Raw genomic sequence first — 15281 nt, 5'->3', positions numbered from 1 at the left:
AATGTTGGGAACCCGCCCATGCCGCTGATATTTCAAAAAAAATTTAGATGGCAACGGAATCGGCATAAGCGGGATCGACGTTCATCGCATGAACGTTGTTTCATGAACCGTTCGTAGTTAGGCAAGAATTAAAAACTTTTAAATTCATTAGAAGATCAGATCTTCACCTTGTGCGGGTAGATGATCACCGCAAACTGAAGTTCGTGGTCTAGGATGAAGGTTCGCTTGAAGCCGTTCAAGTATCCGGCCTCTACGGGTATCCACACGAAGCAGTGATCCGATCAAAGCTCTCTTGTCTTCCCGGGGTGCTAGCTCCCTTGCAAAGACTTCTTTTGATGGCTGATTTCCTCCCTTTCAATCAACCCTTAATTGTGCTTGAGAGGAGGAAGAAGAAGGATGAAGAAGAAGAAGAAGAAGAATCCCCACGCAACCTTCTTTCTTTTCCCTGCGTTGGAAGGAAGAAGGGAGGAAGAGGATGCCGCCAACACCTTTGGCTTTTATCTTCCTTGCTTGCGGCTGAACCAAGAGGAGAGGAGAGGGAGGCGTATGGCAAGGAGGAAGAGGAATTCTTCTATGCCCTAGGTGCCGCCCACAAGTCCCTTTTTATAGACATGTGGAGCTCCTAACATTTAGGAGTTCTTGATGTCTTTCCTAAGAGGGGGCGCCGTCTCTTCTCCCTTCTTCACGTGGAAAGGGGAGGGGCTTATCCCCTTCCTCATGGTAAACCCTAATCCATATTAGGTAGGGATTGGAATGCCCTAATGTGGTCAAGCCCTAATCCAATTAGGCTTAGCCCAAGGATGAACCAATTTGGATCCAATCTAGGTAAGTCCTAATCCAATTAGAACTTAAATCAATTTTGACTCAATTGAATTCTTCAATCCTAATCCAATTAGGAGTCTTATTGATTCATTAGATTAATAATTAATTGTGACTTAAGAAACCCTAATCCAAATTAGGACATATTTAATTTTAGTCCTAATCCAATTAGGACTTTATTTGAATCCGAAGTCCTAATCCGATCAGGACTCTAGGAATCCTACTCCAAGTAGGAATCCAATTTTGATTCAAAACTCCTAATCTTATTAGGATTGCAGGAATCCTATTCCAAGTAGGAATTCCAGTCCTACTCCAACTAGGATTTCCAATCCTAATCCAATTAGGACTCTAGGAATCCTACTCGAAGTAGGACTCTTGTTTCAAGTCCAATTAATTAATTCCCTTTCCTTCTTCAACTTCTTATCAATCGAATTGATTACTCGTGATTCATAATCACTTTTCAACCATCGGATCGGTCAATACTTCTAGTGTGTGTGACCCCATAGGTTCTACTCTGACTGGTAGTGAGATATATTGTGATCTCTATCACTATATCATTGAAAACTCCTTTTAATGGGTTGGAACGATTCCAACTCAACTCATTAGGGTTTATCGATCATCGAGATAATTCCTGTGAGTCCCACCATCCACCAGTGACACCTAGCAGCATGTAGTGGCTACCCAGTAGAATAGAAAGATGAACCTCTAGGTGCAGTTACCATGTGATACAGTCCTACTATCGTGGATCCCTACAGGACGGAGGTCATGGACAACTCGTCAAACCCCATCGTCTGTCATATGTCAAGATTTATTCGACTCGAGTTCGATAGTGGAAAACTCTTTCTCCACTTTATATTACTGCCCTGGCCAAGGTCTTAGAACTCAGTCTAACAAATCACATAGGATCACTCCTCTTCTATCAAGGTCAATAGATTCCTTGTAGGTGCATACCCTACTCCTACAGTGAACCTACTGCAGCCAATCTACACTGCATGGACCCATATGGCTAGAGATCATGTATGTGTGCAGTCAAACTACAATAACCTCACTGTGAGTAGCCGAAGCACCGCAGGTCAAAGGACCAGTCACACTACTGCAACATCAAGCAAGTCACTGACGAGTAGATAGACATCCAAGTGACTTCTTGTCTTGGTCACGCTCAGTACCCTTGTTCTCTAATAAGCACCTGCACTATCACTTCAGTGTCCCTACACTATGGACCAAGTCTCGTCCATCCAGAAGGAAAGTGATCTGTGCACTGATCAGATCGATCACCGTCCTCGTGATGATCCATTGATCAGGAGCATTTAGAAATTAATCACCAATGATACATGGCTCAAATTCTCAACTCTTAAGAATATGTATCATCATCTTATTAATTTCTTGGACGATTCATAGACACGTAAATAATATGAATGAAAAGATGCCTTTTATTTATTCAATAATAAATAGTCAAGTACAAAATTATGTTCCTAGAATTAACAATGTGTCAGCCAGATTGGCTTCCAGGGCATACATCTAACAATCTCCCACTTGCACTAAAGCCAATCAGTCATATATCTAAGCCCCATCCTCTCAAGGTGGGCTTCAGTCTTTTGCTGACTTAGCTGCTTAGTGAATGGGTCTGCCACGTTATCCGCGGAGTCTACTCTCTGCACCTCTACATATTTCTTCTCAACATAGTCGCGTATGAGATGGAAGCGCCGCTCTATATGCTTAGACTTCTGATGAGACCTTAGCTCCTTAGCAAGGGCTATGGCGCCATTATTATCGCAGTAGAGTGTTATGGCATCTGATGTCATCACGTCCAACTCTGCAATGAATTTCTTGAACCAGAAACCTTCCTTTGCAGCTTCAGAGGCGGCGATGTATTCAGCTTCCATAGTAGAATCAGCAATGATCGGTTGTTTAGAACTCTTCCAATTCACCGTACCACCATTGCACAAGAACACATATCCAGATGTTGACTTCCTGTCATCGACATCAGTCATGAAGTCTGAATCTGTGTACCCTTCTACCTTTAACTCTGATGATCCTCCAAAAACCAAGAATAAATCTTTAGTTCTTCTCAAGTACTTAAGAATATTCTTCACAGCTGTCCAGTGTTCTTCACCTGGATTCGACTGATATCTGCTTGTGACACTCACAGCAAGAGCTATATCAGGTCGTGTACATAGCATGGCATACATGAGGCTTCCTATTGCCGATGCATAGGGAATCTTGCTCATGCGTTGAATCTCTTCAGATGTGTTGGGGCACATCTTCTTGGAGAGATGAATTCCATGCCTAAGGGGTAAGAGACCCCTCTTGGAGTTTTCCATGCTGAACATCTTCAGCACCTCCTCTATGTACATCTTCTGTGAAAGGCCAAGCATCCTTTTAGATCTATCTCTATAGACCTTTATTCCCAAAATATAGGATGCTTCCCCAAGGTCTTTCATGGAGAATTGTTTTGACAACCAGACCTTGACCGAGGTTAGCATGGGAATATCATTTCCTATCAGTAGGATGTCGTCCACGTACAGTACGAGAAATACGACAGCGCTCCCACTAACCTTTTTTGTAAACACACGGTTCCTCTTCGTTTTTGATGAAATCAAACATTTTGATTGCGTCATCGAAACGAGTGTTCCAACTCCGAGATGCTTGCTTTAGTCCATAGATGGACCTTTGCAGCTTGCAGACCTTGTGATCTCCATCACTGGAAGTGAAACCCAAAGGCTGTTCCATATAGATATCTTCATCAAGATATCCATTCAGGAAAGCAGTTTTCACATCCATCTGCCAGATTTCATAATCATGAAATGCTGCAATGGCAAGCAATGTTCGGATGGATTTTAGCATGGCTACAGGAAAAAAGGTCTCCTGATAGTCAATGCCTTCGCGCTGACTATACCCTTTCGCCACAAGCCTTGCCTTATAGATCTCTACCTCTCCATCCGAACCTATCTTCCTTTTGTAGATCCATTTGCATCCAATAGGTACAATACCTTCTGGTGGGTCTACTAAGGTCCAGACTTGGTTGGAATGCATGGAGTCTAACTCTGACTTCATAGCTTCCAGCCATTTCTCGGAATCGATATCAGATATCGCCTCGTCGTAGGTTTTAGGATCTTGTGTGTGATCCCTATCTCCCACTAGGAACATTTCCTCGGTATCCTCTTCTAGTATACCTAAGTATCTATCGGGAGGATGGGAGACCCTACTAGATCTGCGAGGTGGTTGAGGGACATCGTGCACTGGCTCTGTATGAATGGGTTCAATAGGATCCATGACTCGTTGCTTTTCAGAGACTTTCTCTTCAAGCTCAATTTTCCTCCCACTGCCTCTATCAAGGATAAACTGATTTTCCAAGAAGATGGCATGATGGCTCACAAACACATTGTGATCCTCTGAGACGTAAAAATTGTATCCTAATGACTCTTTAGGATATCCTATAAAATGAGCACTTATAGTCCTAGCCTCTAGTTTGTCCGCCTGTAGTCTCTTGACGTGGGCCGGACATCCCCAAATCTTGAGATGACCCAGACTTGGTTTCTTACCATGCCATATCTCATACGGTGTGGTAGGAACGGATTTAGAGGGAACTCTATTCAATAAATAAATAGCTGAAAATAGGGCATCTATCTAAAGAAACAAGGGTAAATCAGTGAAGCTCATCATGGACTGGACCATATCAATAGAGTCCAATTCCTCCTCTCTGACACTCCATTGAGCTGAGGTGTACCTGGAGGAGTCCATTATGAAACTATACCATTCTCCTTGAGATAATCACGGAACTCTCCATTAAGGTATTTACTTCCTCGATCTGATCGAAGAACCTTAATGAGTTTTTGTGCTTATTTTTCTACTTCATATCTAAGCTTTTTGAACCTTTCAAAAGTTTCATATTTGTGTCTCATACACATATCCATACTGTGAGTAATCATCGGTAAAATGAAGTAAAAATTACAACCCCTAGCCTGCTCATCGAATGGGCCACACACATCAGTGTGCACTAGGGTAAGTATTTTAGTGGACCTCCCTGTGTCCTATAAAGGATAATTTGGCCATCTTTCCTTGAAGGCAGAATTCACAAATCAAATATGACTCGAAAGTCAATGAGCCCAAAAGCTCATATTTCTCCAATTTGTTTATTTTGTCTTCTCCTATATGGCCAAGCCTGAGGTGCCATAAATACTTTAGATTTATCTCATTTTTGGATCTATTAGATCCTATGGTATTCACTGTTTGCTCAGATATATTTACAGATACATCCATATGTATGTGATAGAGACTGTCAATCATAAAACCATTTTGAATCAATTTAATTTTCAAATAAATAAAAATCTTTCTGTGCTAAATAAAATACAGAAATCAAATTTCTGCTAGCAATAGGTAACAGTCCCTAAGTATCCTGAGCATATCTGACATACCTTCTGAAGGTCTGTCACCCTTCATGTTCTTTATGCTTCCCATGTATGTAGGACAGTTCCTCTTCCAATGGCCGTTCATGATGCAATGGAAACACTTTTCCTTGCAATTGGCCTTTTTCTTGGAACTTCCTTACTTGGTGTTTTCTTAGTCTTCTGCTTCTTCGCAGGCTTCTTCTTCTTCCAAATAGACTCTCTTTTGGAACCAGAAGTCAACTCAGCAGCAAGGACATTGCCCCTTGAACCTTTCAAGGCTCCCTCATGTAGTTACCAATTTATTTAACAATTCTATTTTAGTGCATACAACCTTATTCATATGGTAGTTTACTATAAACTATTCATATGAAACTGGAAGGGATTGCGGGATCAAATCTGTTTGCAATTCCTTGTGCATGGTCATGCCAAGCTTCTCAAGCTTCTCTAAGTCCTTTATCATGGTCAAACCATGATCATGGACAGACTACCCCTCGCGCATCTTTGTTTTGAAAAGCCTCTTAGACACTTCAAAACGAGCTGTGCGACTCTGCTCACCATACAACTCTTGCAGGTGTGCCAGTATGTCCCTAGCAGTCTTCATGTTCTCATGCTGGCATTGTAATGCATTGGACATGGATGCCATTGTGCAGCACCTAACTTTATTGTCATTGTTCGTCCACTTAACAAGCGTCTTACGCTGATCAGTGATCGGACGGATTGGTAACACGGGGATTCCATGGTCTAGCATATACCCGAATTTCTCACGATTCAACACTATTTTTTTGAAATTTGTTGAGCCAATCTTTATAATTGGGTTTGGTCAATCGGTTGGTCTCAAGAATACGGGTCAAAGGGTTTGAAGCTGACATTGTATCTGCAGAGAGTAAAGATTCTAGTTAGACTTTTGTACTTGATCCTAATCTGTTCTAAGGTCTTTTAGAACAAATATAACTCCCACTATTTTCTCGAATTCCTCACACTCCCCTGGTAGAAAAACGGAAATCCTACGCGACTAGGGTTTCTAGTGGGTACTGCGGTCCCACCAATTTACATGCCACCTCACCTAACAGTTATTGGTGACACATAGATTGATGAATGTACAACTCTTGTACAATGCTTCTCAAGCATGTTGCAGTGTAACTTGGTCTCTAAGCCATGAAAACCTCACCTAACAGTTATTGGTCCCATTTCTTAGTTAAGTCAGACCCACCGTATAACCGTAGGAATAAAGTCGTCATTGGGTCCTCACCTAACAGTTATTGGTGCCCAACCCCACCTTTACCCTACAACATCTCATGTCTATAGAGAGGTCCAGCCCCCCGATGCAACTTGACCACTGTATCCAGCCGAGACAAATCAACATCAGAAAGGCCTTAGCAGCTCTACTACGGTGGAAGACCTATTGACTTAATATTGGTTAATCAGGTCTTAGTGTTTGCAACTTGAGCCCTTCATAAGAGGTAATCGAACAATTGGCCAGGTAAGCAGGTGGGAGGCTCCCCTTACTCAGAGAGTAAGGTCCTAATTAAGTAACCACCTTTCATGCTTTCCTAGACACCAATTAGATCAATTAATCTAATATGACTTGCTCATGTCGGTTCACTCTCGACTTGATTGAGGAGGTTTTTGATTTAGGTCTCAATTGGGTTTGCTACATCACATGTAAACCTATCTACCCAACTCACATTCACATCACATGCAAACGGCACATCACAGGCAGTTATAATCGCAGCATCAAATAAAGCTAAACTTTAAATAGGTGATGATCAAGGATTCTAATTAGGTCGTATTACAAGCACATGCACGTCAATCGATCAACTGGTCTTCAACTCTTGAATTGGTTCCAAGCCTCCTTGATTCGATCCTTGATCAACTCTTGATCCAATCGCCATCAACCGCTTAGATCACCTGTTCATCTCATGCCTTGTCTTCAACTTGATCGTTGACGTACATCACATCATAGAAATACAACCAGATGTAAAATAAAAATAAAAATAAATTATATCTCCTTTTAGGAGGCACGCAGGCCTCTCAAAACATCAAATAAGATGCATGCAAGCATCTGAAAAATTACATGACATTGCAGATCACATCGCAGGTCATTACGTTTGATACCAAAAGGGTTTGAATCCTATGATCATCACCATATGCAACAATTATAATTTTCAGATCTGAAAACTAACTGATTATATCATGACATAGGTTGCTGATCATGCTAATCATGATTCTAATCTTTGTAAATCCATTAACAATGCAATTAGAATCATCATTTTATCACATAAAAATCAGCATGCAAAAATCAGCACCCCTGAAAAATCTGCATGCAGAAATTTTCAGCATGCATGATCATTCAATTTTCAGATCTAATAAGCCTATAGATAATTAATTCTTACCACAATCTACGAAGCCTAGGCTCCGATACCATTGTTGGAAACCCGCCCATGCCGCTGATATTTCAAAAAAAATTCAGATGGCAGCGGAATCGGCATAAGCGGGATCGACGTTCATCGCATGAACGTTGTTTCATGAACCGTTCGTAGTTAGGCAAGAATTAAAAACGTTTAAATTCATTAGAAGATCAGATCTTCACCTTGTGCGGGTAGATGATCACCGCAAACTGAAGTTCGTGGTCTAGGATGAAGGTTCGCTTGAAGCCGTTCAAGTGTCCGGCCTCTACGGGTATCCACACGAAGCAGTGATCCGATCAAAGCTCTCTTGTCTTCCCGGGGTGCTAGCTCCCTTGCAAAGACTTCTTTTGATGGCTGATTTCCTCCCTTTCAATCAACCCTTGATTGTGCTTGAGAGGAGGAAGAAGAAGGATGATGAAGAAGAAGAAGAAGAATCCCCACGCAGCCTTCTTTCTTTTCCCTGCGTTGGAAGGAAGAAGGGAGGAAGAGGATGCCGCCAACACCTTTGGCTTTTATCTTCCTTGCTTGCGGCTGAACCAAGAGGAGAGGAGAGGAAGACGTACGGCAAGGAGGAAGAGGAATTCTTCTATGCCCTAGGTGCCGCCCACAAGTCCCTTTTTATAGACATGTGGAGCTCCTAACATTTAGGAGTTCTTGATGTCTTTCCTAAGAGGGGGCGCCGTCTCTTCTCCCTTCTCCACGTGGAAAGGGGAGGGGCTTATCCCCTTCCTCATGGTAAACCCTAATCCATATTAGGTAGGGATTGGAATGCCCTAATGTGGTCAAGCCCTAATCCAATTAGGCTTAGCCCAAGGGTGAACCAATTTGGATCCAATCTAGGTAAGTCCTAATCCAATTAAAACTTAAATCAATTTTGACTCAATTGAACTCTTCAATCCTAATCCAATTAGGAGTCTTATTGATTCATTAGATTAATAATTAATTGTGACTTAAGAAACCCTAATCCAAATTAGGACATATTTAATTTTAGTCCTAATCCAATTAGGACTCTATTTGAATCCGAAGTCCTAATCCGATCAGGACTCTAGGAATTCTACTCCAAGTAGGAATCCAATTTTGATTCAAAACTCCTAATCTTATTAGGATTGCAGGAATCCTATTCCAAGTAGGAATCTTAGTCCTAGTCCAACTAGGATTCCCAGTCCTAATCCAATTAGGACTCTAGAAATCCTAGTCGAAGTAGGACTCTTGTTTCAAGTCCAATTAATTAATTTTCTTTCCTTCTTCAACTTATTATCAATTGAATTGATTACTCGTGATTCATAATCACTTTTCAACCATCGGATCGGTCAATACTTCTAGTGTGTGTGACCCCATAGGTTCTACTCTGACTGGTAGTGAGATATATTGTGATCTCTATCACTATATCATTGAAAACTCCTTTCAATGAGTTGGAACGATTCCAACTCAACTCATTAGGGTTTATCGATCATCGAGATAATCCCTGTGAGTCCCACCATCCACCAGTGACACCTAGCAGCATGTAGTGGCTACCCAGTAGAATAGAAAGATGAACCTTTAGGTGCAGTTACCATGTGATACAGTCCTACTATCGTGGATCCCTACAGGACAGAGGTCATGAGGATGATAGTGTTATTTTGATGATTAACAAGCAATTATCTAGAGTATGTTATAAGTTAAATCGATACTTCATTTATAAGTTTATTACTCTCAGTATATTTTGTATTAATTGATATAGATACATTTCATTGTTCATTTGAATGAATCTAACCTTGAGATACAGCAAAGTGTGGATTGAGTCGACCCAAAGGATGATTGGGTCGACCCCGGCACATCAAGAAAATATTTGGCACACTTCTGCAAGAATGGCAAAGATGAACAGTGAGTTGGGTCGACCCAAGGAAAGCATGAGTCGACCCAAGGATCAAGATCCTCAAAACAAGACAGAAAAATGGTTCTCTGGATTTACTGAGAGGGTCGACCCAAGCTTGAGTCGACCCAAACCCTGAGAGAGTCGACGCAAAGGCAAGACAGAAAAGAAGACAGAAAAGGTTCTCTGGAAACCCTGTTAGGGTCGACCCAAGAAGAAGTTGAGTCGACCCAAGTGAACTTTGAGTCGACCCAAAGAAAGGTTGGGTCGACCCAAGTGAAGGAAGGCTGAATTATAAAGTTTCTGTGTTTCTGAGAGGGTCGACCCAAGGAATGTTTGAGTCGACCCAAGTGAAAGTTGGATCGACCCCAGGACAGGTTGAGCCGACCCAAACACGGGCTGTAGCATAACGGCTAGTTCTGTAGATGTACTTTTTGTCCTTCCAAAAGGGAGTAACGGCTAGTTTTTGAATTCTAACCATTGGGGCTTGTCCAATGGATGTAGGAAGCTATTTAAAGTGGCACTATTCATCAGATAGAAACAACCTTTCCAAAGAATATCAAAGAGTACATAAGAAAGAGAAAGTGCCCTAATCTTCTTCATCCAAGTGCTTCATTCAAGAATCAAAGAAAGGGGTTGAGCAGATTCAAAGAGTCATCTAGAGCTCCATCCTCCCTTGAAGAGTGAAGCATCCTTGACAAAGAAGAGAGAAGTCACTACAAGCGATAAATACTTTCTAAACTCTTCTTTGTAGTTTATATTGTTTCATTTGCTCATTTAGGAGTTTAAATCTTCTTTCTTTGTTTATTAAACTACTTGTAAAGGTTGGTTGGTTAGCCCGCAAAACCAACGGAATAGGTTGATTGGTGAACCCGGAAAACCAATTGTAAAGGTTCGTTGGTGAGCCCGTAAAACCAACAAAGGTTCGTTGGTGAGCCCGTAAAACCAACATAGGTTTTTGGTGAACCCGGAAAACCAAAGTGTAAAGGTTTTTGGATTGTGAGCCCGGAAAACAATCCAACTGTAATCCGCGGGATTATAGTGAATTCCCAAGGGGTCGCTTAGGGAGTGGACGTAGGTGCTAAGGAGAGCACCGAACCACTATACTTTGTGTTGTTTGTATTGTGATTTGTTTTAGCTTACTAATCATTCATTTAACTTAAGTAAGTTAGTTAAAATTAAAAGAAACCAATTCACCCCCCCTCTTGGCTTGTCACCTTGGGCAACAAGTGGTATCAGAGCAAGGTGCTCTAATAGTACTCATTGATCTCACAATCAAGAGTTAAAGATCATGACAATCCAAGTGGGATGTTCTATGAGTGAGGGGCAATCCACAAATAGACCACCTCTATTTAATGGCACAAACTACACATACTGGAAAGCTAGGATGAGGATATTCATTCAAGCTTCCGACTATGAACTATGGTACATCATCACTAGAGGACCTCACACACCCACACTTAATATAGAGGGCACTATCATACCCAAACCAGAAATGGATTGGAATGAAAGTGATAGAAGATTAGCACAGTTAAATGCAAAAGCTATAAATGTACTTTACTGTTCATTAGATGTAAGTGAATTTAATAGAATATCTACTTGCACTACTGCCAAAGAAATTTGGAACAAACTTGAGGTCACCCATGAAGGGACCAATCAAGTTAAAGAGTCAAAGATAAACATATTAGTACACAAGTATGAATTGTTTAAAATGGAATCTACTGAGTCCATAACTGATATGTTTACTCGTTTTACTGACATTATAAATGGGCTTAAGAGTTTAGGAAAGTCTTACTCTAACTCTGATTTGGTGCGAAAAATTCTCAGGTCTCTACCAAGAATTTGGGAGGCCAAGGTAACCGCAATTCAAGAAGCTAAGGACCTCAACACACTGCAATTAGAGGAGCTTCTAGGATCACTCATGATCCATGAGTTGACAATGAGGCAAAATTCAGAAGATGAGGTCAAGAGAAGAAAGCCCATTGCCCTAAAGACTACCACCCCTAAACAACAAACTGAATCGGAAGATTCAGATGATGATGAAGAAATTGATGAAGAAGGGATGGCTATGCTTGGGAGAAAATTCAGAAAATTTATGAGAGGTAAGAATAGATTCTATAGAAAGAAACCCTTCATCAAAGGTAACTCAAGCAAAGAAAAGGGTAAGGACAAAGAAAAGGAAAAAGAAACTCCCATTTGCTATGAGTGTAACAAACCCGGGCATTATAAGATAGATTGTCCAGATTTGAAATGGATGGCAAGAAAACTGAAAAAGAAGAACTTCATGGCTGAATGGAGTGAAAGTGAGGAATCAAGTTCGGAAGAGGAAGATCATCAAGAGACGGCCCAAATGTGTCATATGGCCAATGACGATAAGGTAGATTCTGAACTTGACTGTGATTTTACTGTTGATGAATTACATGATGCATTCTTAGAACTCATGGAAGAACATAAGAAACTAATTAATAAAAATAAAGTTCTAAAAGAAGAAAATCAATCTCTTGTCAAAGATAAGTTAAAACTGTCTCATAACTGTGAAACATTAAGTAGGAAACTTGCAAATGAAACCAAGAATCTAATTGCTGAAAATATCAAGCTAAAAGAAGATGCTGAAAAATATAAATCCTTGGTAGATAAATTTACACTTAGTTCTACCAAATTAAATATGATTCTTGATAGTCAAAAAGCTGTATATGATAAGGCTGGCTTAGGATATAGAACAAATATGAAACAAAAATTCTTAAAGAATATTTTTGTAAATGCTAAAAGTAAAAATATCACTTATTATTGCTGCAATAAGTTAGGACATAGAGCATATGAATGTAACTATAGAAAGTCCAGTCAAAACAAAGTAAGTAATAATCAAAAGATTAAATTCAAGAAAGTTTGGGTTCCAAAAGAAACATGGAGTACTAACCCTAAAGGACCCAACTTAGTTTGGGTACCTAAAGTTTCTTCTTGATCTTGATTGCAGGTGTGTCTTACAGCTGATAAAGTAGAAAAACGATGGTATCTAGATAGTGGCTGTTCAAGACACATGACCGGTGACGTAGATCAATTTGTCACCTTGGAATCAAAGAAGGGTGGAGTAGTAACTTATGGAGACAATGGTAAAGGGCATATCATTGGAAAGGGTAAAATTTTCATTACGCCATCTATTTTCATAGAAAATGTCTTATTAGTTAAGGGTTTGAAACATAACCTTCTTAGCATAAGTCAATTTTGTGATAAAGGGTTTAAAGTCACGTTTGAAGCATCTGTATGCATAATCACAAATCCTAAAGATAATAGCATTATACTTGTAGGACAAAGGCAAAGAAATATTTACTTAGTAGACCTTCATGAGTTAGGCAAGAAAAATGGATTATGCTTAATGATGAGAGCACAAAAGTGCGATCTACACATCACTTAAATTAGTATTATTGCTAACAAATAATGATAGAAGTGCTGTATTAATATTATATTTTTGTCGGGTGCAGGTGATCGGAAATCAAAGTTAAAATGCACATTGGGTTCAAAAAGATGCATCATAGTAGGTGACTAGTCAACCACATGAGGTCAGTCCCAGTTGCAGCCACATCAGCTCCCAGCATCCACCACGATTTTCAGCCTTCACCAGATCCCGCAGGAGTCCCAGATCTCAGCTTCCTTCTACTTCTCCCGCGAGTGATCCTCCACGTCCTGGAACAACAGCAAATCCCAGGATTCATGATCATCCCAGCGCATGTGATCAGCTCCATCTCAAGCTCATCCGCGTGCAGCCCAACATCCCGTGAGCAGTCTCCGTGTCCCAGGTTCTCCCAGTTCTCAGCAGTCCACGCACCCCAGCATCCCGTGAAGCATCTCCCGCGTCCCAGCTCCAGCTCCCATCCCGTGTTCGTGCGATCATTCCTTCCAAGCTCCCAGCTCCGTCCGAATCTCAGTCCTGAGATCCCAAGCTTCTGTTATCAGCTCCCACTGTCCGAGCTTCCTGCATCCAGCGCGTGTGATCAGCTCCCGACCGTCCGTGCCTCAACCCCCTCAGATCTCTTCCGTCTTCCTCGCAGCATCATGACAGCGCCAGCAGTCCGTCTTCTCCGCTTGTGAAGCCATCTTGCACCCGAGTTCCAGCCACATCAGCTTCTTAGCCAACGTCCGCAACCCACCAGCGCAGCTTCCGGTCCGTGATTCCAGCTTCCTTCTTCCTCGCAGGCCACGTCCGTCCCGTTGCGCTTCTTCCGAGTCCATTTGTTCAGAATTTAATTGTTGAAAATAATATCATCGAAGGGGATTCCAGATCCCTACACCATCTTAATCTATCCAAATTTCAATTCTCTGTTTACTGATTTATTTTCTATTTGCAAAACATCATCTTTATCCACAAATTTATTGAATTAATTAATCTAAAATTATATTAAATAATCTAATATATATTTCGTTCCCTGAGGATTCGACCTCGGACTCCCGAGAATTTACTACTTGTGCGATTCTCCTGCACTTGGGAGAACAATTTTATTTTTGCATCAAGTTTTTGGCGCCGTTGCCGGGGAACGGCTCAGTTATTAGTATAATTTTAGATTTAATTAGTACCCTATCAGTTAGATTGAACATTATAGTAAAACTAAAACTGAAAAAAAAAAAAAAAATTTCTGCTATTTTTATTTCCTGCACAGTCTGCATCAAACTCTGATATCTGAGTAATCCACCGTCTGATTATACTCAAATTTCGTCAGCAGCTGTAGGACACATGTTTCGTTCATCTGAACGGTCTGATTGATATTCTAATACTTTTACGACCATTAAATTAATATACAACCTTGCTGCTGTCTGCTTTGAATTTTCTGTGTTTAATTTTTTTTAGAATCAGAATTTTATTATCATCATATCTCATTAACCCTTGTTGCTAATTGAAAATTGATAAGAACTTTAAGAAAAGATCAAGGGTAATCAATAAAAAAAAAAATAAACAAATAAATAAACTCTGAAATTTTGTATGCTAGGTTGGAATAGAGACAACACTGGACGTCTGAGTCGACAACCTTTTGACAATTCCTTAGATCACATTATTGAAACTTTTTCGCAAAATCTCAGATCTGGTGAGATGGCTGATGATGATGTAGGAAGTCACCATGGTAATGAAGGTAGACCCCCAGTTATGACACTTCGACAATACTTACATCCCACTAGGACTAGTCAACCTTCATACATGATTATTCCTGAAAATGTAGGACACTTTGAAATCAAACCAGGAGTAATTCAATTGCTGCCAAAGTATCATGGAATGGAATCCGAGAACCCTTATCTTCATCTTAAGGATTTTGAGGAAATTAGTATCACATTTAGAGTGCCAAATGTATCAGAAGATGTCCTTAAATTAACCTTGTTTCCTTTTTCCTTGAAGGATAAAGCCAAAACATGGCTGAACTCCTTGAGACCAAGATCGTTAGGAACATGGCATGATATGCAAAGAGAATTCTTGAAAAAATTCTTTTCCGCACAAAGGACTAACTTTTTGAAAAGGCACATTAGTAATTTCCAGCAAAAAGACCATGAAACATTTTATGAATGCTGGGAGAGATTTAAAGATTTGCTTCTCTCTTGTCCTCATCATGGGTTTGAAACATGGAGAACCATTAGTTTCTTTTACGAAGGGTTGTCTCCACAGTTGAAACAATTTATAGAGACTATGTGCAATGGTCTATTTCTGGAAAAGCAACCCGATGAGGCATGGGACTATTTAGACTCTCTCGCAGAGACTGCACAATTATGGGATACAGGGGATAGAGTGAATAAACCTTTGCCTAAGCCTACTAGCATTCCACACGGGGGCCTTTA

The 15281-nt window shown here is 40.5% G+C and overlaps 1 pseudogene; it reads right to left on the bottom strand.

Moving 5' to 3' along the window:
• Nucleotides 1-14964: 14964 nt before the first annotated feature.
• LOC120105825 (small nucleolar RNA R71) lies at nt 14965-15062 on the bottom strand (annotated as a pseudogene).
• Between the last annotated feature and the right edge of the window lie 219 nt (nt 15063-15281).

The sequence above is a fragment of the Phoenix dactylifera genome, chromosome 16 (genome assembly GCF_051530095.1).
Source record: "Phoenix dactylifera cultivar Ajwa chromosome 16, Ajwa_hap1_PhDact_Kaust_v1.1, whole genome shotgun sequence".
In the NCBI taxonomy this organism is placed as follows: domain Eukaryota; kingdom Viridiplantae; phylum Streptophyta; class Magnoliopsida; order Arecales; family Arecaceae; genus Phoenix; species Phoenix dactylifera.
The sequence above is the reverse complement of the archived record's forward strand: the minus strand, read 5'-3'. Positions and strand labels throughout refer to the sequence as shown.